The 25,097-nt window shown below is 49.9% G+C and overlaps 1 long non-coding RNA gene across 3 annotated transcripts in view; it reads right to left on the bottom strand.

Moving 5' to 3' along the window:
* The window catches only part of LOC109551856 (uncharacterized), a 45,604-nt gene extending 29,506 nt beyond the window's left edge, over positions 1-16,098 (bottom strand). For all 3 annotated transcript variants that reach the window (XR_012330966.1, XR_012330967.1, XR_012330968.1), the window contains exon 1: positions 4,498-16,098. This is a non-coding gene — a long non-coding RNA (uncharacterized lncRNA). The remainder of the gene's footprint in view (positions 1-4,497) is intronic.
* Between the last annotated feature and the right edge of the window lie 8,999 nt (positions 16,099-25,097).

The following is a 25,097-nucleotide window of genomic DNA, read 5'->3' as shown; positions in this document are numbered from 1 at the left end:
TTTGCGGTGCTTGGGCTTTTCTCTAGCTGTGGCGCACGAGCTTAGTTGCCCCGCGGCACGTGAGATCTTAGTTCTCCGACCAGGGATGGAACCCGTGTCCCCTGCGTTGGAAGGCAGATTCTTTACCACTGGACCACCAGGGAAGTCCCGGTATTGTTAGTGTTTTGGATTTTGGCCATTCTAATAGGCATGTAGTGGTATTTTGTGTGTTTTTAAAGAATATTTATTTATTTATTTATTTAGGCTGCACTGGGTCTCAGTGGCAGCATGTAGGATCTTTGCTGCGGCATGCATGAGGGATCCAGCTCCCCAACCAGGGATCAAACCCGGGCCCCATGCATTGGGAGCACAGAGTCTCACCCACTGGACCACCAGGGAAGTCCCTTTGTTTTGGTTTTTAATTGAAGTACAGTTGATGTACAGTATTATATAAGTTACAGGTGTACAATAGAGTGATTCACAATTTTTAAGGTTATTCTCCATTTATAGTTATTTAAAAATATCGACTATAGTCCCTGTGTTTTACAATATATCCTTGTAGCTTATTTTGGTAACTTAATTTAACTTGCGATTCCCTAATGACATATGATGTTGGGTATCTTTTCATGTGCTTATTTGCCATCATTTTTTAAAATTAATTAATTAATTAATTAATTTATTTTTGGCTGCATTGGGTCTTCATTGCTGCCCACGGGCTTGTGGCGAGCGGGGGCTACTCTTCATGGTGGTGCGCGGGCTTCTCATCGCGGTGGCTTCTCTTGCTGCGGAGCACAGGCTCTAGGCACGCCGGCTTCAGTAGTTGTGGCGCATGGGTTTAGCTGCTCCGCAGCATGTGGGATCTTCCTGGACCAGGGATCGAACCCGTGACCCCTGCGTTGGCAGACAGATTCTTAACCACTGCGCCACCAGGGAAGTCCCCTATTTGCCATTTTTATATCTATCTTCTTCTGTTCAGGTCTTTTGCCCATTTAAAAGATCAGGTTGTTTTCTTACTGTTGATATTTGAGTATTTTGGATAACAGTCCTTTATCAGTTGTGTCTTTCAGAAATATTTTCTCCCAGTCTGTGGCTTGTCTCTGGTGGGCTTTTTTGTGTGAGAGAAAACTATATTTCTATATTCCTATGTTGTTTAAGCCACTGTTATGCTGGGCTTTTCTTGCACCTGAACTTAATTCTAACTAATACCTGAAGGCATACTTCTGCTTAGACCCTTCCAGGGGCTTCCTATCATATCCGGAATAAAACCCAACTCTTTCCATGGCCTCCATGGACTCAGGTAGTCTGGTCCCTGGCAGAGCAGTTAAGAGCAAGGCCTCTGGAACCAGGGTTCAGGCTAGAGTGGGAGTGGGGTCGGGGGAGCCCAACTGGGACTCGACTTCCTGCCTCAGTGCTCGGGGCTTGTCAAACCCTGGCAGGCAGCTCTCCTTCCTCTGCTTTTCCACAGGACAAGGATGTGGGCTCCACTCCTTGGAGGGCTGTTTCCGGAACACACTCCTCCTGCTTTTTTTTTTTTTTGCGGTACGCGGGTCTCTCACTGCCGTGGCCTCTCCCGTTGCGGAGCACAGGCTCCGGACGTGCAGGCTCAGCGGCCATGGCTCACGGGCCCAGCCCGTGATGTGGGAAGATGTGGGATCTTCCCAGACCGGGGCACGAACCCGTGTCCCCTGCATCGGCAGGCGGACTCTCAACCACTGCGCCACCAGGGAAGCCCCTCCTCCTGCTTCTGTTTCCCTCCCAGAAAGCAGGCAAGCAGGCCAGGGTGGGATATGGGCAGCAGCACAGGGAGCCCAGTCGGTGTGTCTGCTCTAGCATGTGGCGATGCCCCAGGTGTACCGGCCTCCAGCCCTGGACCCTCTCCAGGCAGAGCACCTTTGCTTCCTGCTCCCACCTTAGACCAGGGCTGTGAGGCTCAGGCTGGGAGGCTGGGCAGGAATCTGGAGGGGATGCCCACAAGTGTCCCCAGGCGTCCTCTCTCTCTGTTGGCCTTGGACTCTCACTGACTTGACGGGAGGCAGATGGGGGGAGATATCAAATCTTGGGAATAGTAGGTAGTTAGAAAATAGCTTGAAAATGCATATTCATCCTTTTTCTTTCTTTCTTTTTAACCCCGGGTACCAATAGCAAAAAGCAAAAATCTTCTTAGCATTTGCCAGGTGGAGGGGTTGTAGAGAAATCGAAGCAAAGGTATTAAAGATTTGGAAACACTGCCTTAATTAAGAATGTAGAGACAATTGAGTAGTGAAAATAGACGCTTGGTGTGTATGCGTGTGGCTGTTTTGTGTGTGCTGAAGTGTGCATTGAGGTAGGTAGGCAGGGAGGGGGCAGCTGTGTGTCCCTGCTTGTGTGAGCACCACTGAGGCCCTCGTATGACTGTCCAGGTGTGAACGCAGGCGATGTGCTGTCTTGTCTGGATGGAGGGGAAGGACATGCCATGGGGTAGAGGAAGGAACATCTCCGGGTGGCAGGCCAGGTTGGTCCTGGCCTTTTTTGTGTCCGCTGCCCTTGGTCGGCAGGACCAGTAGAGCTCATGGTCATTTAAGGTGCTGGCTGGATCAGGCAGCTCGCTGGGTGGCAGGCCACCTGGGGCCCAGATGGTGCAGGCCTTCCAGGGGGCTGTGGGAGCTATTTTTAGTGGCCTGGGCTGATTCCCAAATCCTGCTATTTCTGGCACTAGAAGATTGCCCTGAAGGATGTGGAAAATTTTCATGTTGAGAATGTCTGGTTTCTCTTTGGCTACGCAAGGGCACAGTAGGGAGACCAGGACAAAGAGCTTGAGGCCTGCGGGTTTCTGGGATAATTCACCAGCACTGAGAGCATGAAATGGCCATTTTCCTACCCTTTGGAGACGAAGTATGGACTTTTAAAAACACCAGCGTCATGATGGCTGACCATCCCTGCCGGTTTGCCTAGGGTGTCCCTGTTTGAGCACTGAAAGTCTGGCATCCAGGACACCCTTCAGACCCAGACAAAATGGGACAGTTGGTGACCTGAACTCCATTTCAGCCCCTTTTAGTTCTAGAAGTGAAATTAATAAGAATAAGAAAACCACCTGCATCATCTTCCAGAATGTTCACCATCACCCTATACGGTAGGTACTGTTATCATCTCCATTTTACACGAGGAAACTGACGCACAGAGAGGTGAAGCAACTTGCCCATTGCAGAACAGGGAGCTGAGTAAGGGCGCCAGTGTCTGAATTCTGCTGTTCTGGGGCCTGAGTCCCCCAATTATGTTGCCTGGAAAAAGGATGGTTTTGGACCCAAGAAAACCAGGGTTCAGTCACTTCCTAGCCAGACACTTAACTTGGGATAAATAATATCTATTTGGTCAAGTTGTCATGAGGGTTAATTGAGAGACTGTCATTACAGGAGGCCTGACACTAGTAGGTGCTCGGGAAGTGATGGCTCTGTTCCCCACTGCTTGTCCCTTTCGGGGTGGCAAGACCTGGTCACGTAAATCCGCTGTCTGAGTGGTCCTCAGGCCACCCCTTGCAGGCTGCACAGCGGGGCACCTGGGTAGAGGTGATGGGAGGCAGGTAGGGGGGAGATATCAAATCTTGGGAATAGTAGGTAGTTAGAAAATAGTTTGAAAATGCATATTTTCAAGGGCCCGGGTTCTGCCCTATTTGCCCGAGGCATCCTGGCTGCCTCTGGCCTCCACTTTGCTCAGCCGTCGAATGGGCAACTGAGCCCACCCAGACGGGGCGGGAAGTTTCAGGGAAGCTGGTGCCTCCGTCCCGGCCCGCATGGGAGCCCCGTCCCCAATCAGGTCAGGAGCCGGATCACGCCATCAGGGCTGTGGGGCCGGGCGACTGGACGCCGCCGGAGGTGCGGACGTGCGTGCGTGCGCACGTGCGCTAGGCCCAGCACGAGAGGAATGCACCAGCGCCGAGACGCTCTGTTCCTTCCGCAGGCGAGTCAGCGCCCAGCAGGAAGGGTCGCCTCGCGTTCCCAGCCGCCCCCTCCGGGCTGGGGAAGTGGCCAAACAATAGGGCCGCCCTTAGTGACCGCGCTGGTGTGTGTGTGTGTGTGTGTGTGTGTGTGCGTGCGCACTGGGTGTGTGTGTGTGTGTGTGTGTGTGTGTGTGTGTGTGTGTGTGTGTGTGTGTGTGTGTGTGTGTGTGTGTGTATCCTGAAGGGGGAGAGCTGGGAGAACAGGGAGAGGACCCCTTACTGGGTTTCCCCAGGCGTGAGGCCCCTGGCTGCATTATCTCATGTAGTTCCCACAGCACCACACCCCCTCCGCCCCAGGAAGGCACTAGCATCCTCACCGTACAGGAAACAGGCGCAGAGAGGGCCACCCACAGCAAACGGAGTTTGTGCATGGCTAAGGGAAGGCCCTGATGGCTTCTGCCATCTTCCAGCAGTGGGCTTGGGGTGGAGGCTGGGTCGAGGAGTGGGAGGAGGCCGAAAAATCTTGCTGCGTGCCCGGTTCTGCAGTTCACAGAAAGCCTGCATGCACACAGCCTTGACAGGAGAACTGAACTCTCTGCACATACCAGAATAAGTCTGTGAGTTCACCAGCATCCCCATTTTACAGGTGGGGCAACAGAGGCTCAGAGGATGTGCCTTCTCCTACTGCCAGCACACATTTGTTAGGATTTGAGCTCCTAAAGAAAGAGAAAGAATCATAATTAATTCTACCTTTCCTATACAGATGGTACCTTAGGGTAACCAAATGGTTGATGAGGGTAAGTTTCTATTTATAGACTTATATCTGCTTTAAAATGTAGGAAAAAATGATAGAATTAGAGAGTCATCACTGGGTAACCCCTAATGGATGAATTGGGCAGCTACAGCTGCTCGCATCACAAAAAGAGAGTGTGAGCCTCCTGATGGAAGGACATGCGGCACCCAGGAAGTAGTCTTGCCCTAAACTCAAACCGGAATCTGATCAGGTCCCTGGATTTGAACAATTTACAGGAGCTACAGGGGACAGAGGAACATGTTAAGTGGCACCTTGGGGAATGCAGTCAGCCAACTTCAGATGTGAGAGACTCTATAGATATAGACTTCTTCTATAGATATAGACTTTCTTCTACAGATAAATTGCAAGAAGAGAGGGAGAGAGAGAGGGAAACAGAAACAATAACTAAGTAAGTAAATAAATGAATAAATGGAGAGGAAATCAACAGAGTACAGGAGATTTGGACCCATATCAACCAACTGCTAGGTGTAGATCCCATTTGGGATTCTGATCTAAACAAATGATAAAACAAATATACAAACAAAAAACTCCAAACATATGAAAACCACATGTGAAATAAGAAATCCAAACAGATCCCTAAGAATCACGTGGCTGGGGGCTAGTGATCTATTTTGAACTGATGCCCCCAGATGGGATTCTTGAGGTCAGGCAGCTTTGAGATGCCTGACTTAGGGTGAAATGGGAACTGCCCCAGGTCACTGCTTCCTCCCTGCTGGGCACTCCTGGCAGATAGGCACTTGCTGGAGTTTGTGGAAGGAGGGAGAGAGGGAGGAGTAGAGAGAGATCATTTTCTCTTTCCTGGCCTCTGCACTCAGGGTCATCTTTCTAAAGTTCATACATCTTGGAGGTAGCCAGGATCTGACCTTTTTTTTAACCCAGTGTTTAAAATTAGACCCCTTGAGGCAGGGCCTACTGTGACCCTGCTCCCTGGGAAATGGCGTAAACAGCAAGCTCCAGTTGCTGGGATCTAGAGCTTGTGCCCAAATCAGGCGTGGCCCCGGATGGTGACATCCCACACCTCTGAAGACAGCCCTGCTTAAATCCAGCGGTGGCCCTCAGGACCGGATCACAGTGGTGGGCGCTGGGATGTGAGAACAGCAATCTGTCCTCTTCCCCCGATGGTCCTTCCATTTTAATTACGGGGAAATGGAGTCACCATGAGCCTTGCCCAAGGTCAAAGAGCATTATTATTATTATTAATTCATACATATAAGCTTTAAAAAAAATCTTATTGAAAATGGTTTGCTTTCATTTTAACAGATTAAGTCATGTCCATGGCAAAAGATTCAAAAGTACCCACGTATCTGATGGGTAGTAAGTGACTTCTTTCCACGCCTACCCCGGGTCTCCTAATTCTCCATTCCAGGAACTGATATGATCAGTTTCCCCTGTGTCCTTCAGAGACGGTCTGGCCAGCCTTTCTCAGTGGAGTTTCCTTAATGGCCCACGGGATCATTGTGTGTAAGGAATTAGCCTCTTTCCTCTGCATCCCGAGTGGTACTAGTTATGAACCACCCTCGGATGAACTAAGAATTTTCCCTTATGTCATTTTCCTTGTTCTGTGTCAGATCCTGACCCCCAGCTGGTTAACTAAACAAACTGTTCCATGCTTTTCTTTTGCCCTTACTTTATCTTGGAAATGACACATTGTTAGTATGCAGGGAGCTGCCTCTTTGTTACGGCTGTGTGGTACCCATGGTATGGATGCATGTAATTCATTATCCTGCCTCTTCTGGTGGGCACGTAGTTCGTTTCCAGTCTTTTGCTCCTACACATGATGCTTTGGTGTATATTCTCATGCACGTATGTGAGGGCATCTGTGAGGGAAATTCCTAGAGGAACAGGATCTTACTGATCTCTGTATCAAACTGGTCCTAGTGACCAGGCTTCTGGGACAAGGACAAAAAGTTTTACAGCCAGTCTGAGAGGAACCTGGACTGGATGTGCAAACAGTCTGGAAGTTAGAGGACGGGTATAAGAGTTCCAGATGTCTAAGGAAAGGAAGGAACAGTTATTGTGGGCCTACCATGTGTTAGGTATATCGTTATTTAACTCTCATGACAGCCCTGTGAGGTGGGTATCTATTCCTATTTTACTGCAGAAGCTCAGAGAGGTTGAGTCACTTGCCCAGGGACACACAGTGAATAAGTGGCAAAACTGGGATTTGAACTCAAGTGAGTCTGAATCCAAAGCCTGTACCTTTTCTGTTCCACTACCTGATGGGCTGCCCGTGTTTCCAGAATGGCCAAGGGTCAGGCTGGCATGTTGCCCACCTCCAGAGGGTATCACTCACATTGCAGTCTGTTTGCTTGGCATCCCCGGCATTGTGCAGCGCACAGTCTGTGAGAACGCACATGGCAGCCCTGCTGGGATGCCCATGCTCTACTCTCAACAACAACAACAAAACCACTAAACACAACTGCTGCCTTTAAGACCATGGAATAGCAAGCCAGTTGATTCGTGAATTCTTTCTCTCGTGTGTTATTAGTAGTTATTAATAGTTATTAGTAGATACTAATTTAATTATTAGTAGATACTGATAACAACAAAGTTGAGAGAGAGGCTGTTTTCCACCTTCCAGGAGCTCTCAGTCACTGTGATTTAGAAGCACCTTGTGATCAAGGAGGAGGAGTGGACTGACTCTGTTAGGCCGAGGATCAGGGAAGGTTTCTTGAAGGAGGAGGCAGTTGGCTGGGCCCTGAAGTATGAGTAGGAGTTTGCCAGGTGGGAGCGGGGTGAAGGGGGCAGCGAAGGTAGAGGAAGGGCATTTCAGCACAGGGAACAGCCAGCAGAATGCACAGGTGTGAAATAAGCAGGACCTTCAGGAACTGCAAGTTCCTGGGTACAGGGAGTGTGGGAAGAAGTGGGGAGCAGACAGCGGGGCCCTTGGAGGGGATTAAAACCCACAGACATATACACATGTGTGTGCCGTGGGCAAAGAAGGGACCCTGGAGTCCCTGACATGGGTTTAACTCCTGATTCTCACTGTATGACCTTGGGCAAGGCCCTCCCCCACTCTGGGCCTCTTGTCTGCTTGTTGGGGGAGGAGAAGGGTTGTGGTAAGGTCCTTCGAGTGCGTCCTTGGTTGGGGCTGTGTGCTGAGCCCTGAGCATACCGGTCACTTGGCTGTCCTTAGCAATGTGTATACACCTCATTTGCCATGACCTTCCCTCCTGGGGTCAGGCCCAGCCGGTCAACCTGGGAATTCCCCGGGGGTGGATTGGGGGATGGCGGGGCAAGAGAAGGATAGGCTGGCTCAGTGGGTCTGGGTACTGGCTGGACTGGGCCTGCAGACAGCTGGGAAACTCCTTCTGACCATCCATGGGCTGGTTCAGCTACATTATGTTTGTTGAGCCTATACTGTGTGAAGCACTATTCTAAATACTTCTCACATATGTAGTTCTCATAATCACCTCACGAGGTTGGGTTGTTATTATCCCCACTTCACTGAGAGGAAACTGAGGCTCAGAGAGGTTACGTAACCAGCTTAAGACCACACAGCCAATAAGTAGAATAGACAGGGCCCGTTTAGATGATTTGAACTGGTACTTGGATTAGCTTTTTTTTTCTTTTTTTAATAACCAAGTATTTATTTTAATGTGTATTAGAAAAGAAATAACTAGTGTATCAAACTCATATGTTTCTGGTGAACTATTATTCTTATAATTTCACTATTCATCTTTAGTCTTAAGACTAAATTCGCTTGTTCATTTAAAAACCTTTAATAGCGGTGTATTTATGTTAATATGTATTAGGAAAAGGAAAAAAATGTAAGTCATGCATTAAACTCATGACTTTTGGCTGTGATATAATTTCCTTTTAAAAAATCAGTTAAGTAAAATAGCAATTGAGTTAAAGGAAATTTTCAAGTAAAAACTGTATAAGTATAGAAAAAAAACTACTACAGTGATACTAGAATGAGAGGGGAACGCTTGCCCAGGCCCTGGTGGCCTCCTGGAGATAGTGGAAGAGGTGGAGGACAGAGGGAACCTGAACCTTAAGAGACTGAAGGTTGTCCCGGCCCCAGCTTTCCCCATACCCACCGCCTGTCTACGCGCTTTCTCCCCTCCGAAGCCAGATGGACCTTTGAAAAAATGTAAGCCACATCCTGTTCCTCTCTTGTAAACCCCTCCAATGGCTTCCCATTGCATTTAGAGAAAACAAACTCTTCCCCAATGCAGAGAAGGCCCTATATAACCCAGTCTACCCCAACCTATTCCCTGTCCTTCCTCGCTGGCTGTGAGGTGGGATCACAGCGGCCTCATTGCTATTACTGCCTCAGGGCCTTTGCACAAGATGTTTCCTCTGCTTAGATCACTCTTTTTCTAGATCTTCACACACACACACACCTCTTTCTCAGCCACATCCCCAGAGAAGCTGCTCCCTGCCTCCGTCACCCCCCGAACTAGAAGTAACTTCAGGTTACTTCTGAGTACCACAGTCACCTCACACTGGTTCATTTACCTGAACAGCACTTCTAACACTATCTAGATATTTTTTTCTTTTTAAAAAACACTGTGTTTTTTGTTGTTCCATTAGATCAAGAACTCTGCCTTGTCACTGCTGTCTCCCCAGATTAGTGTCTGGCATACAGTAGGTGCTCAGTAAGTATTTGTTGGGCACATATGTGTGTGAGTGGTGGCTGAGGGGGCTGGAGAATGGGTTTAATTAAGCTCATGCATCTGCAAATGGGAGGCAAACTTCTCCAGAAACAACTGAGAGGTTTGAGGTCCTCCAGATGAACAGTTCAGGCAGCTGAAACTGAAAATGCAGATGGGATTAGTCACCCTCGGAGCCTGGTAACACTGGCACCAAACGCACTCCCCATCCAAACATATCACAACACTGCGGGCCCCTGCGTTGTCAGGGCCCCAGGTGGCAGCTCTGGCATTTGGGAGCTGGCAGCAGCTGAGCAGTGCGGGTATGGGGTGGGGGGGGGAGTGGGGGGGAGAGGCTGGGGGGATGGTGTGTGGAACAAACTACGTCAAGGGCCACGGACAGGGTTGCCTGGCCTGGGGACAGGCAGTGGTGGTGGAGGAGGGGAGGGCTTCCTAGCACGAACCTTGAGAAAATTTGCCTTGAAGAATGAGCTCAAAGTTGTTGAAAAAGAAAAATTCCACCGCTAAACCGAAGCAGACCACTCGGTTGTGAAATACATTTCCACGACACTTCGCCTGCTCAAAAGGGGAAATTCTCTGCTTTGTTTCTTTTTGGTTTTATAACAGCTTTATTGAAATATAATTCACATGCCGTATAATTCATCCATTTAAAATGTATGATTCAGCGGGTTTTGCTATATTCAGAGTTTTTCCATCATCACCACAATCCGTTTCAGAACATTTTCATCACCCCAGAAAGAACCCCCAACCTGTTAGCAGCCCTCCTCCCCTCAGCACTAGGCAGCCACGAATCTACTTTCTGTTTCTATAGATTTATCTCTCCGGATACTTAACATAAATGGAATCGTATGGGATCTTGTGTGACTGGCTTCTTTCATATAGCGTAATGTTTCCCAGGTTCGTCCATGTTATAGGATGTATCAGTACTTCATTGCTTTTTTTTTTTTCTTTTTTTTTTGCGGTATGCGGGCCTCTCACTGTTGTGGCCTCTCCCGTCGCGGAGCACAGGCTCCGGACGCGCAGGCTCAGCGGCCATGGCTCACGGGCCCAGCCGCTCTGCGGCATGTGGGATCTTCCCGGACCGGGGCACGAACCCACGTCCCCTGCATGGGCAGGCGGACTCTCAACCACTGCGCCACCAGGGAAGCCCGACTTCATTGCTTTTTATGGCCAAATAATGTTCCATTGTATGGATAGACCACATTCTATTTATTCATTCCTTGGTTTACGGACATCTGAGTTGTTTCCATTTTGGGGCTATTATGAATAATGCTGCTATGCATATTCAACAAGTTTTGTATGGACATATGTTTTCATCTCCCTTGAGTATATATCTAGAAGTGGAATCTACTTTCTTCTAAAAGGAAAAAAAAAATCCCCCAAGTCAACATATGTATAGGGAGAGTGGATTTAAAATATCACTTGTAGCTGTGACAGAACAAGGGAACTTCGTGAGCATGGGGGCTACAGCTGCGCCTGGCACATACTAGAAGCTCAGTGAATATTTTCGAATGAATGCCCAAAGGCTTACTCATTCTGCAATCCCCAGTGGAAAGGCCCAGGGTTGGAAATGCGGCAAAAATGGCTCTCTATCCATTCATCCATTCATTCAACAAATATAGTGACACAGAATAGTTCATTCAATGTCATTTGAATTTAATCAACTGTTGAGAGTTTCTTGGACAAAATTGGAGAAGTCCCTACCCCTGTGTGTGAGGAACTCCGTCGAGAAGGGAATACAGACAAGTAAACAGCACCGTAACACAGGAAGAGGCCACTTTCCTTCCCCTCTCATTTTTGGTGTTTCCTTTTTGAGCCAGTGATACCTCCCCTAAATTCTTGGTGTGGGGTTCCTCTTATCCTCAGGGCAGAAGCAGCAGTGGGGAGAGAAGCTCCATCTTCAGGGGAGCTTGGTCCGCCTTTAAGGACCTATCCTTGGGTGCCCTTATACCTTTTTGTCTGAAATCAAGGACCTACCTTAACTCGTTTACGGAATGAAGGGCATCTTGCCTAATGCCTTTTTCTGACTGTTGACCTGTTTCCGCTGTACTCCTAAGAACAGCCTAAGCTGTGTAGGAGCCTTGGGTTCAGAGATGAACAAAGACAGCCCCTGTCTACCTGGACCTCCAAGCCTGATGGGCAGGACACATGGTCCACAAGCAGCCCAGAGGGACAGACTCAGATGGGGACACTGGCGCTGGACCTGCCTCTGGGCCTTCTGTCTGAGAATATACAACTTTCTATGTTTTATTAACTTGTCAAATACATTCTTACATCAGGTCCCGGTATACTTAGAGTTTTCATGTGTATCTTTTTTTTTTTTTTTTAAAAAGAAGACGTTCATTTACTCATTCATAAACATTTATTGAGTACCTACTATGTGCCAGGTCCTCAGTGCAAAACAGAGATAAGTAAAACTTTACCTTGAACTGTGAATGCCTCACAGTCCAGCAAGAGAGAAAGACAAATAAATCCCAGGGAGCCCCGAGTATGTGCTCTAATGGGGGATGTACAGGAGATATATTATTTTTATTCTATCTCACATACAATTTTCTCATTTAGAATATATTGTTACACCCATATAAATCTTATATATTACTTTAGTCACATATCTTACATATATTCTGTTCTCATCTGGGTTATATGTAATTATATGTATTATTTTTGCTTTTAAATTTTATGATTTTACTTCTCAAAAGATCGTCTATATCTTTCTACTGTATCTCTGAGTTTTATGTTTTTAACAATATAATCTTTTTTAAAAAGTGCTTTTTTCCTCATGATTTTAATGGTGGTGCATTTTCAATGGAGAAAGTTTAGAAAATATAGAAGAAATAAATACATAAATAAAAATAGCTTCTCATCTCCCACCACCCAGAGACAAGAATTGTCTACCTGCTACTGTCTTTCCTTCTAGTCTTTTTTCTAGGCTATATGCAATGTTATGGGTCTTATTATAAGAGTGGGACACGCTCTTATTAAGACACATGGTATTTAATTTTAATGAAATTGGTAGGGGTGCAGGTGTCTCCGAGGATGAAGCATCCACACCTTCGTTCCCAAAGAAGGTCTTGATTTTCTTCCTCTCTGGGTCCCCAATCACCCCATCCTGACTACTAAATGCAGGAGCCCAGGGCATAACCCCATGGTGGCAAGGGTTTCTGGCAAGCCTGGGACTAGGGTTCTGAGGCTGTGCCCAAGGTCGGGGCGTCAACCTGGCTCCAGAACCTGAGCCCTTGTTCACCCTGGGGAGGGGGTGGAGGTGAGGGGAGAGCAGGTGAATTACTGGGGGTCTGGGGGAGTGTGCCACTGCCCCCCCCAGGGTCTTCTAAATAAGGCCCTGGAATCTGCTGTATCAAGAGACAGCCGAGAATCCACGTGGCCCCAGAGTGACTTGTGTGGGGCGGGGGGCACTGGAAAGCCAAGACCCACCACCCAACATTTCGCTACCCTCCAGCCTCTTTGAGAAAGGAACTTCTCGGAGAACAGTGCGTGACGTACACGCAATATCATCCCAGCCTGGGAAGTGGAAGTTCTGGTTCTCTTTGTTGAGCGGTGGTGGCCTCACATGGTTCTAGGAGGTGGGTTGCTCGGCCCCCTTTACAGCGAGGTGGAAACTGAGGCTGGGAGAGGTGGGGTGACGTGTCCAAGGTCACGCAGGGTTGAGGTGACCCTAAGACAGGCACTGTTAAGCCCCCCGATGCTCTCCTGCCCCGAACCTGGGCCGTCCTGGGCTCTGTCTGCGGCTCCCTTCTCTGCAGGCACGGAGCATTCTGTAGGGTAAATTTCCCAGCCTGGGTCCCCACCTCCTCACCTCCTCCCTCCATCACAGCACAGGCAGGAAACACAGGCTCCCCGTCTCAGCTTCCCAGCAGCCCCCGGCCATGGCCTTCACATACAAATATTTATCTAGTGAATTAATAAACACAGAGAGCGCAGGCCTGCAGATAAAACCAAGCTGGAGCATAATCCTCGACACAGGTTCTCCTGGAGGTCTCTATGTGCACAGCCACATGGCACTGTGTGTGTGTGTGTGTGTGTGTGTGTGTGTGTGTGTGTGTGTGCTGGTGGTGGAGGTGCATAAAGAGTTGGATAATGGAGTGCAGTGGTTTGACACGTGGACTCTGGAGCCTGGCTGCCTGGGTCTGAGTCCCAGCCTCTCAGCTGTGTGGCCTTGGACAAGTGACCGCCTCTCTCTCTGCCTCTTTCCTCCTCTGTGAAATGGTACCATGGTCAATGGTCCACGCCTCCTAATTCACGCAACAGTGCTGGTACTAGAGCCAGCACAGTGCCCGGCACATAGCAAAAGCTTTTAGAGTGAAACAAAATATTGGAGAAACTGAGTCAAGATTCCGAGATGAAGCAACGTAACAAGAGAGAAGCCACTTGCACCAGGAAGCTCCCCAGAGGAGATAACATCTGGAATGTTCTGGAATTCTGCCTAAACCCCCCCCCCAGTGGCTCCTCGGCTGTCCTCAGAACCATTTCAGAGAGGTCTGTTTATTGCTTCCATGGCTCACAAGGCTCCACGCTGTCTGGAACCCAAATTAACCTGTTGACTTGGCCCCCACGAACGTGCTCTGCTTGCATCTTCCCCAGTTTGGCCTCCCTATCGCCCTCCCCCCAGCAGTGGCTCCAGCCCACAGCCCCGGAGCTGTTTTTGACTGCCTCTTCTTTCTCTCTCATACCCTGCAGGCTGTATCCCATGCTGTCCCTCCAACACGCAACTGCTTCTCCTGATGGCCACCAGTGCTCGCCCCTCAGACCCGACCCATCTCCCACCCGGATGCAGCAGGAGCCTCTTACCTGAGGCCCTACGTCTGCTTCTACTCTTGGCCCAAGAGCTGCCAGGGATCCTTTCATGATGAACCTAGGGGCAGGACAGGTATAAAGACACAGACGTAGAGAATGGACTTGAGGACACGGGGAGGGGGAAGGGTAAGCTGGGACGAAGTGAGAGAGTGGCATGGACATATATACACTACCAAATGTAAAACAGACAGCTAGTGGGAAGCAGCCACAGAGCACAGGGAGATCAGCTCGGGGCTTTGTGACCACCTAGAGGGGTGAGATAGGGAGGGTGGGAGGGAGAAGCAAGAGGGAGGAGATATGGGGATATATGTATATGTATAACTGATTCACTTTGTTATAAAGCAGAAACTAACACACCATTGTAAAGCAATTATACTCCAATAAAGATGTTAAAAAAACAAACAAACAAAAAAACCAGCTCTGAGGTCGTCACCTCTCTGCATTCGGCTCCCAGGAGCTTCTCAGCGCACGTGGAAGAAAACCCCAGATCCTGCTGCAGCTCACCAAGCCCCAGCCTCCGAGGTCCAGCTCTCCTCCTCTCCTCCTGTGTCACTCCTCTGCTTGAACCACACAGGCCTCCTTGCTGTTCCCCTCAGAGCCTGTGCACCTGCCGTTCCCTCCCCCGACATGTGCCTTTCCCCACAAGCTCCCGTGTTCCCCTCCGGGTCTCTGCCCAAATACCACCTCCTCAGGGCGTCCCCCGACCCTCATCTGCAGTACCCCCAACTCTCTCCACACGTACACCCCAATCTCTTCACCTCTTTCCCACCTTAGTTTCTCTTCACAGTGCTCATCTCCACCTGAATGTATATTACAGTGTAATTTTATTTATAAAACGTATAAATAATTTTAAAAATTTACAATATTGTCTGTCTCTCGAGCGCATAAGACCTGGGAGAGCGTGGATGTTTCCCGAAGGGAAGAGGGCAGGAGGAAAGGGATGCAGGCAGGAAGGGAGGGAGGAAGGAATTGAGGGTTTGCCTGATCTGATCCCATCCAGCTGCGAGGCCGCAGGGAGGAGGGGAGAGATGAACCCCAGGAGCGAGGATATTTGTGGGGACAGCCTGTCTGGCTCACAGGGCATTGTGGAATATGAGGCAGGAGGCGGGGCAGACTTTTAGAACAAAATTTATGGAGCTTTAAATACCAGAAAAGGGAACTGTGGAACCAAGAAACAGAATTCAGCATTGACCTTAAAACGTCTTCCTTCTCACTGGAAGACAAGTTAGCTTCTAGAAAGGACAGTGAGGATGGAGTCCTATAAATCATATTCCAACCTTGGTTTGAGCTGCTCTCCCGACCGTCCATCCATCCGCTCGGCAGCTGGGGAGGGTGTGGACGCGGGATCCGAGGCCAAAAAGGAGCTCGCGGAGTCACACCCTCTGGAATGCTGTGGCTGTGATGAACCAGCTCCAGATTCGCCCAGTTCCCGTCAGAACAAGAAACCAAAGGAAAAAAAAAAAACCCCTGAGGCCAGATTGATCAGCACAGAACTTAGCAACAACACAACAAGCTGTAGTCAGCCCACTTCTACAGCCGAGGTTCTCTTCCGCCAGGCCCAGGGCTTGGGGACTCACCGTCTCTGTGGGCCTGTGGACCCAAAGGCCGACTCCATGGCCATGGGGTGGGGGGTGGAGCTGGGGTTGAAGCTGGAACCACAAGGGCTCCAGGAATGGCTTAAAATCCCAGCATTCCGCATGCGATCCCTGTGGGGAGCCTGAGAAAGGAATGCTGATGGGTGTCCCCTTGGGCACCCTGGTTCAGTCTGCTATTTCAGGGGCTCACCCCATGCACGCCCTTGTCAGGAGCTGGCAAGGGGATAGGGGACTTCAGAGTTTCAGAAACATCCAAAACATCCCGGCTTGTCTCGGTGAGTCACACCCTCCCACCTTCACCATCACATCTGGAGGATGACGAGCTTGGCCAGCTCCTGACCCAGTTCCTCAGACCTCCTCCCACCTTCCAGGCCAGCGTAATTGTATCAGAAAATATCTCAAGTATATGGCAAAGTTCAGAAAATCATACTGTGGACAAGCACCCCTCACTCCTATTTAACCCTTAACGATTTGCCTTATTTGTTTCTGATTTTTCACTTTCTCTCTTAAAAAAAAAAAAAGTGTCTGCGTAAGCACGGCTATGGTAGGTGGTGGTGGTGTGATATCCCCAGGCCTATCTGGGGAGACACGCAGACCAGCAGATCATCTGTCATGCTGATGAGAGGGTGCCTGGCAGATGCCTGACAATAGGACTGACACATAGTAGATGCTCAGGAAATGGTGGTTTTCCTGATAACGCAGCATCTCACCCACCTGCGTCCTGTGAGGCACGCAGTCTGCAAACGGAGCTCGGGCTCACTCAGCCGGGAAGGGGACCAGGACTGTGAGCCTTGTTGGGAGCAGACAGAGGACAGCCACTGGTCCCCCAGTGCTGTCCCTTCCTGGGGGTGCAGGAGGGAGTCCCCCCATGGGGTGCTGAGGGCAAGAACCCACCAGAGAACAGGGACATGAGGGAGGTTGCCTTGATTTCCCTGAAGCAGCCATTTGGGGAATTCTAGGCAGGGGCTTCTCCAGGGATGGGGGTCTCGGGGCTCGCCCTGATGACCCCCTCTCTCCCTCTGCAGCAGCTGTGACCTGGCCTGGTTGAACCTGTTCTTGGCCTTGCCGCCGTGACAAGGAGTTGGGGCAGATTTGTTGCAGCTGGGGGTCCACAGGTGGAGTGAGTGAGAGGGTCTGGAGCCCAGGGATGCAGCAACGCCTAAGTCTGTCTGACTCATGGACTTAGTGACTGTGCAACTCGCTGAGGACAGAGCACCCTGTCCTGTCCTCCAAGGTCCCCATCTTAGGCCCTGACTCAGAGGTGGGGAAGTAGGGGGCTCCCTCTGAAGCCCTAAGCCCCTAGGATGGAGTCCCTGCTCCAACACTGAATAGCTGTGTGGCCCGTGCAGGCAGTCTCTCCCCGCTAAGTCTCAGTGCTTCGTCATCTGTGAGTTGGGAGGATTAAGTGACCGACGCGGCAGCCCTTATTCCAGCAGATCCTCGGGGGCTGCTGCCACCCTCCACCCTGCTGTGCTGTTCTAAAGCAGCAGTTCTCAGAGTGGAGGCCCCAACCACCACCAGCAGCATCACCTGGGAACCGGTTAGAAATAAAAATTCCCAGGCCCCACCCCAGACCTAGTGAATCAGGAACGCTGGGGTGTGGCCCAGTGCTGTGTTAACAAGTCATCTGATGCCCACTCATGCTCGGGCACCACTCTTTTAGGGCATCATCCTGATCATGTCACTTTCATGTTCTAGATCCTTCCATGGCTCCCCATGGCCTTCTGGATAAAGTTCAAGGGCTCTAAGCAGCATTCGAAGCCCTCCCCTGATGGTCCTGACTGACAGGAGGTACCAGACCTGTTTGCCCAGTCACATGATAGGCTGCTAGAGGGCAGTGCCAGTGACTCAGCCCTCCAACCTGTGTGCTCTGCCCCCAGCCAGGCTGGCAAACTGCACAGAGGGCAGGAGAAAACAATGGCCTGTGTTGACTACGGGCATGGCTCTTAGTGGCAGTCTGACGTTCGGCTTCTGGCCCTCACGCGTGAACCTGGCCAGTTGCTGCACAGTTTGCAGCCTCAGTGTCCTCGTCTATTAAATGGGCATAATAATAAAGTGGCTGCTTAGGTTACTGTCAGGATTAAACAGGTGCAAAGTGCTCAGCCTAGTGTCTGGAAAATAGCAAGAGCCTTAGGGTATCAAGGGTCCACAATCCCTTATCCCAAATTCTTGGGGCTAGAGGTTTCAGAAATCTGACCTTTTCGGATTTTTAAAAAATTCATTCATTCATTCATTTTTGGCTGCGGTTGGTCTTCGTTGCGGTGCGCGGGCTTCTCATTGCGGCGGCTTCTCTTGTTGCAGAGCAGGGGCTCTAGGCCCGTGGGCTTCAGTAGTTGAGGCACGTGAGCTCAGTAGTTCTGGCACAGGGGCTTAGCTGCTCTGCGGCATGTGGGATCTTCCCAGGCCAGGGATTGAACCTGTGTTCCCTGCACTGGCAGGCGGACTCTCAACCACTGCGAAGCCAGGGAAGTCCCAGCTTTTCAGATTTTAAAAAGGGAACTATACCATGTATTTACATGACACATCCTATGGGGGTGGGGTCTTCTTCTAAAAACAAACACACTGATGTTTCCACATCAAAATGTATGAATATGCAAAGTAAGTGCAAATAATAAAGACCGTCAATCAATAGCCTCCTATCAGTTCAGGTCCTGGCAAGGCTCTTGGGCTTTTCTAGAAGGCAATGGGGAGCCATGCAAGTTTCACCTTGGCCAGGCGACCTTGCCTCGCTGAACCTTAGTTTCCCCATCTGCAAATCGGGATTGGCAGTTGTCCTTTGAAGGGCTGAGGGACGAAACACTGAGACGAAGGGTGCTGGGCTGAGCCCCAGAATTCCCCAGGCCCTGCCCCCAGCCCACACCCCAGCTAACCTGGGCCTGGGCTCCAGAATGAGGAGGAGCCCTTCCAGCCTGTGTTGTCCAAACATTGCAAAGCCCCGTTGGTGCTCTCCATGGTGGTGGCACCCTGAATGTAATGGGGGCGAGGAAGCTGCCTCTGTGCCAGGAGCCTGTGGGTGCAGTTCCCGTGCCTGGGACACTGCAGGAAGCAGGCTGGCTCACACAGGCTGGCATGGCCAGTGCCACCCGAGTGAAACTACAGGGACAGCTAGGTCTTGGTGATAAGAGCCTTCAGGTACAAGTCTGTGTGCTCTAATCCTAGAAGCAATCACATTTCCAACCCAGGCACTGACTGCCTGTCTGTATCTCTTTCTCTCAAAAACTCTTTTATCAAAGTTCAACATTTTCTGAACACCACAGAGGATTGGGGAGCTCAGTCTCCAAAGCCAGAGCCCTGCATTCAAATCCCAACTCGCCGATGACTGCCTGTGTGGTCCCAGGCAGATTAGCTGACTCTCTGTGCCTTCGTTTCCTTATCTGTAAGGGAGTGGGCACCTCCATCCTTCTAGGGGCTCAGATCAATAACTCAGAGACAGCTTTGACTCTTCTCTTTTCCTCAGCCCCACATCTGACTATCAGGAAGTGCAGCTGGCATTACCTTCAGACCTAGCCAGATCTTCTTTCCTCCCTTCATCCACCCCTCTGCTCAGAGCCAGCATCGTCTCTCACCTCCCTGTTCTTTCTGCTTCCACATTGGCTCCCGAGAGCTCATTCTCAGTGCTCTCAGTACCTCCCTGTCTCAATCAGAGGGAAAACTCAAGTCCTCCGGTGACACCTGCCGCCCCCCACCCCCGCCATGTGGCCTCACCTCACCTCCCAGCCTCATCTCCTGGTCTCACTGCTGCTACTCTCTCTTTGCTCACTCTTCTGATGCCGAGGAAAGTCCTGCCCTTATACATGGCCCTGGCCGTTCTCTCCGCCTGGAATGCTATTCCCCAGATACGAGCCTAGCTCGCTTTCTGACCTTTCTCCAGTCTCTGCTTAAATGTCATCTGACTCCAACATTTAAAGGGCAGCCCCCATCCCCCCAGGCCCTCTCTGTCTCCCTCCTTGCTTTATTTTCCCATATGTCTCTAATCACTACTCAGTAATCCTGTATTTTACGTTAGTTGTCCAGAATGTAAGCCGCAGAGGGCAGGGAATTTTGTGAGGTTTGTTCCCTGCTGTGTCCGCAGCACCTAGAACAGCATGGCCCAGGATAAATACGTAACTATTTGTTGAATGAATGAATGAACGAATGAATAACACCTACTGTAAGTTTGTTGTGAGGATTAAGTGAGTTAATGCAAAGCACTTAGAACATGCAGGGCTCGTGGGAAGTTCAAGACAGGTTTGCTGTTGCTATTGGGACGGGGTGTGCAGAGATGGCTTGGAACACAGCCATGGGAGAGACAAGTTCCGTCCCTGCCAGGAGGATGTCCTGGAAGAGGCTCAACTCATGCAGACTCCTGGGGCTGTGAAAGGGCCCGGGTGCCCTGGAGATGTGAGCAGCCAGGTGAGCAGGTGTGGGATGAAGGCGGGGCTGCCAGGGATAGCAGCAGCTCCAGATCATGAAGCACCTGAATGCCAGGTAAGGGGTTCCACTCGCTCTGAGGGCAGTGGGGACCTCAGGAAGGCTTTGGGTGGGAGCAGGATTGAGGAAAAGCGTTGATGACTCTGAGAACCAGGACCTGTGCCCTTTGAGGTCTTAATGGGGAAGGTTATGATCTTGAACTGGAAGCTTTGTTGCAGCAGCAGGAGACTGAGAACCTGTGCTCTCCCTAAAGGGACAGTCACCTTTCTAGCCCTGCCATGGCTGGGAGGGGCCCTTCTGGTGAGCAAGAGGGTTCCCTCAGTGATGCCCCCGCCCAATCCTGTGCCTTGCCCAACGTTGCGGGAGTGAGTTGCCCACCTCTGGCAGTTTCCCAGCAGAATTGCTGGGATAGTAGGAAGAAAGGGATGGCGGCTGGACTGTGTGGCCCCCTTGGGTAGGAGGGGCATAGATGGGTCCTCAGTGTGGGGCAGTGAGGCGCGCTCTGTAGGCTGGAGGCTTCCAGGGAGGGTCTCTTCCAGGATAACGTTGGGTTGTTGGGTTTTCCAGGGCTGGTCAGAATCTGCATTTGGGGTACCCACTTTTTTTTTTTAAACAAATATCTACTTGGTTGTGTATTTTTAAAATTCAATTAGTTAATTAATTAAGCTGCATTGGGTCTTCCTTGCTGCACGTGGGCTTTCTCTAGTTGCAGCTAGCAGGGTCCACTCTTTGTTGCGGTGCGCGGGCTTCTCACTGCAGTGGCTTCTCTTGTTGCGGAGCATGGGCTCTAGGCACGCGGGCTTCAGTAGCTGTGGCTGGTGAGCTCCAGAGCGCAGGCTCAGTAGTTGTGGCGCACAGGCTTAGTTGCTCCGCAGCATGTGGGATCTTCCCGGACCAGGGATCGAACCCGTGTCCCCTGCATTGACAGGCAGATTCTTAACCACCGCGCCACCAGGGAAGTTCCTGGGTACCCAATTTTAACAACAAGGCTATTCCGGGAATTCCCTGGTGGTCCAGTGGTTAAGACTCCGTACTTCCACTGCTGAGGGCCTGGGTTCGATCCCTGGTCGGGGAACTGGGGGACTAAGATCCCACAAGACGCGCAGCGTGGCCAAAAAACAAAAACAAAAACAAAACCCAGAAAACTATTCTAAGTGATCTAAGTATTTCATTCATCCAAGTATTTATTGAGTACCTACTATGTGCCAGACCTTGTCCTAGAGAGCGTATAGCTGTGAACAGGACGAAGTCTCCACCTTCACAGAGTTTACAGTCTAGCAAGAGAGACAGTTAACACATGAGCAAATAAAAATATCATTTCAGGAGTGAAATGATAGCTGCTATGAAAGAAATAAGGTCAGTGTAGAACGGTTTAGGGCTGGGGTTGGTGGTCAGGTGGGGTCTCCCTCAGAGGGTACTATTCGAGCTGAATCAAGTGAGGAAGGACGCCTAAGAGGATGTGAGGTAAAGTATTCCAGACGGAGGGAACAGTAAGTGCAAAGGCCCTGGGGCTAGGAGACCACTTTAATTAGTGTAAGGAGCAGCAAGGAGGCCCGTGTGGCTGCAGTGATAAGAGGGAGCCAATCAGTGGTGTGAGAGGAGGTTGGAGAAGTGCTGAGAGCCAGGTCAGGCAGGGCGGTCAGACTCCTCAGTATTTGGTAACCTCGCCTTTGGGGCTCTGGGACTGCCACAGATGTTCCGGCAAGGCTGGATTCAAGCCAACTGTCTGCTCTCAGGCACAGACCAGATGAGATACTAGTTCCATGCAGGGGCTGTGGTCCCAAGATGCCACCATCCCCTCCTCCTTTTTCTTGTCCAAGTCTCTCCTTCTGGAATGTTCCATTAGTCCAGTTTGGGGTGGCAATGGGGGCTGCAGGGGTGGAGGGCTGCAGTCAGGGATCTTGCTGTCTTTGGAGGGCTGCAGCTGGAGACCTAATGTCCTCCCATCTCAGGCATGGCTCTTCTGTCTCCATTCAATATACTGGCTGCAGGACTTCCCTGGTGGTGCAGTGGTTAAGAACCCGCCTGTCAATGCAGGGGACATGGGTTCGAGCCCTGGTCCAGGAATATCCCACATGCTGCGGAGCAACTAAGCCTGTGCGCCACAACTACTGAGCCTGCGCTCTAGAGCCTGCGAGCCATAACAACTGAGCCCTTGTGCCACAACTACTGAAGCCCGCACGCCTAGAGCCTGTGCTCTGCAACAAGAGAAGCCACCGTAATGAGAAGCATGCCCACCGCAACAAAGAGTAGCCCCCGCTCTCCGCAACTAGAGAAAGCCCGCATGTGGCAACAAAGACCTAACGCAGCCAAAAATAAATAAACGCAGTCAAAAATAAATAAATACAATAAATAAATTAAAAAAAAAAAAGACTGGCTGCATCGGCTTCCTTTCCCTGCTGCCTGCTCCAGATCCCCCCTCTGCCTGGTTCCATCAAAATTCCCCACACTCCACGCTGGGCCCCCCGGGAGCTTCAGGCCACATACTGGTCCCTGCCCAGTCTTGGCTCTCAGACACCTTCCTGCATCTCTGCGAGCTCCCAGGCTGCTGCCTACCCTTTGTGCTTCGGATCTGGGCTTCCACGTTCTACCTCATCTCAGCTGGCTCTTGGCTCTGACCCCGTCAGCTGGTGACACGTCCAACCTGACGGCCAATCAGTGGATCCCCAGATGTAGCTGACGGCCTTGTGAATTTGCCCAGTGTTGACCGTATCACTGTGGCTAGGCCCTCTGTGGGGTGATGGAGATGAAAAAGACATATACCATCAAGGAGCTCCCAGGCGACAGGGACCGCAGAGCTGTAGCAACTCGGCCAGAGGAGTAAAGGCCCCTCCTTCTACACGGCCCCCTCTCCCACAGCCATCTTCCTTTCGCCAATTAAAGAATGTTCTATCTGGCTCTACAAGAATTAAGTCATTCGCCGCTGCGGTCGCTGACCTTCAGCACCCGCTGAAAGGAGGTCGGGGCAGAGATCAGGAACGAGGCACTCTGTGCTCTGGGAAAACTGGCAGAACAGGCCTTCACGTAGTTAGATATTTTCAGGAGAAAATTTTATGAACCCAATTTCTTGCAACTCTCCACACTTAGAAAAGCATTAAAATCATTAACTGAGATATCTGTTGGTTGAGACTAGCAGAGACCCTACCGAGAGGTTTGCATGGTTATATATACCGCTTCTCCAAAATCACACACATGCTCACCTCCCCGCCTCTCCCCAAACCCACCTCTTTGGAGCAGTTCCTCAGAGCGGAGAGGCTGTCTCCTGGGCTGTAGTCCTAAGTAAGTCCCCAAATAAAACTGGAATTCACAGCTCTCATATTGTTCATTTTATTTCGGCCAACACTTTGATGTGTAGTCTGTTGCTTTCAAAAATTTTATTTGGAAAATGTTCAAATCCACAGAAAAGTTGCAAGAATGGCTCAATAAACACCTCTCTGACCTTCACCTAGAGCAGTGGTTCTCAGTCAGGGGTGATTTTGCCTCCCAGGGGACAGGGCTAGAGGCAATGTCTGGAGACATTCTTGGTTGTTACTGGTATCTAGTGGGTAGAGGCTAGGGCTGCTGCTAAACACGCTACAATGCATTGTATGTGGTGACTGTCACTCACAACAAGGAACTTTCTGGTTTTCATCACAAGAAAAAAAACTGTAACTATGTGAGGTGATAGATGTTAAGTAAAGGTACCGTGGCAAACATTTCATGATAAACGTGTATACCAAGTCATCATGTTGTACACCTAAAACTAATACAATATTATGTGTCAATAATATCTCAATAAAAAATTAGACACACTGAAATAAAACCACACTGAAAAGTTGAACACGAAAGCCTGGAAAAATGAATAATGTGCAAATACTAACCAAAAGAAAGCTAGTGTAGCAATATGAATATCAGACGACTAGATTTTAAGCAATTATATTAATAGAGACTGTGAGGGAAAGTACATAGAATTAAAGGGAAATTAAAGGGAAACTCTTTTAAGAAGGCACAGCTATCATAAGTGTGTATGCACCTAAAAATATAGCCTCTACATATATAAAAGGAGACATTTATAAATCCACGATTTAACTTGGGATATTTTTAATACATCTCTCTCCAGCAGACAAATGAAAGAGAAAGGATATAGCCTATTTCAGCAAACAAAATATTTCAACTTGATTATACATATAGTAAATAAATAAATTATATATATATATACACAAACACACACACACACACGCACGCACACACATACCAGCAGAGACTGAGGGGGTTCCCTCTAGGACAAAGTACTAAATCTCATGGCATTTAGGTGGTTGTCCTCTAATCGCCCTGGAGATTACATCACTAATGTCCAGCCCAAACCTTACAACCAAGTGGTGAACTTGAAATTGCCATGTGTAACTCTAAAAAAAAAAAAAGAAGAAGAATTTTCTTTCTTTCTTTTTTTTTTTAAAATAAATTTATTTATTTTTGGCTGTGTTGGGTCTTCGTTGCTGCGTGCGGGCTTTCCCTAGTTGTGGCGAGTGGGGGCTACCCTTCGTTGCAGTGCGCGGGCTTCTCATTGCGGTGGCTTCTCTTGTTGCGGAGCACGGGCTCTAGGCGCGCGGGTTTCAGTAGTTGTGACACGCGGGCTCAGTAGTTGTGGCTCACGGGCTCCAGAAGGCAGGCTCAGCAGCTGTGGCACATGGGCCCAGTTTCTCTGCGGCACGTGGGATCCTTCCCGACCAGGGCTCGAACCCATGTCTCCTGCATTGGCAGGTGGATTCTTAACCACTGCACCACCAGGGAAGCCCAAGAAGAATTTTCTGATTGATAATGTCAGTAAGGACAAGGTTGAGAAATCCTGCTCTAAGCTGACCATTTCATGTGCTTTCATCTCTTGCTCTCTCTCTCTCTGTCTCTATATATCTTCTTCTTCTGCCCCTCCCCTCCCCCTCCTTCTCTCCTTCATCATTTTCCTCCTCCCCTCTCCT

This window comes from Tursiops truncatus, chromosome 3 (assembly GCF_011762595.2).
Source record: "Tursiops truncatus isolate mTurTru1 chromosome 3, mTurTru1.mat.Y, whole genome shotgun sequence".
Classification (NCBI taxonomy): Eukaryota; Metazoa; Chordata; class Mammalia; order Artiodactyla; family Delphinidae; genus Tursiops; species Tursiops truncatus.
This window is presented reverse-complemented; position numbering and strand designations above follow the sequence as displayed.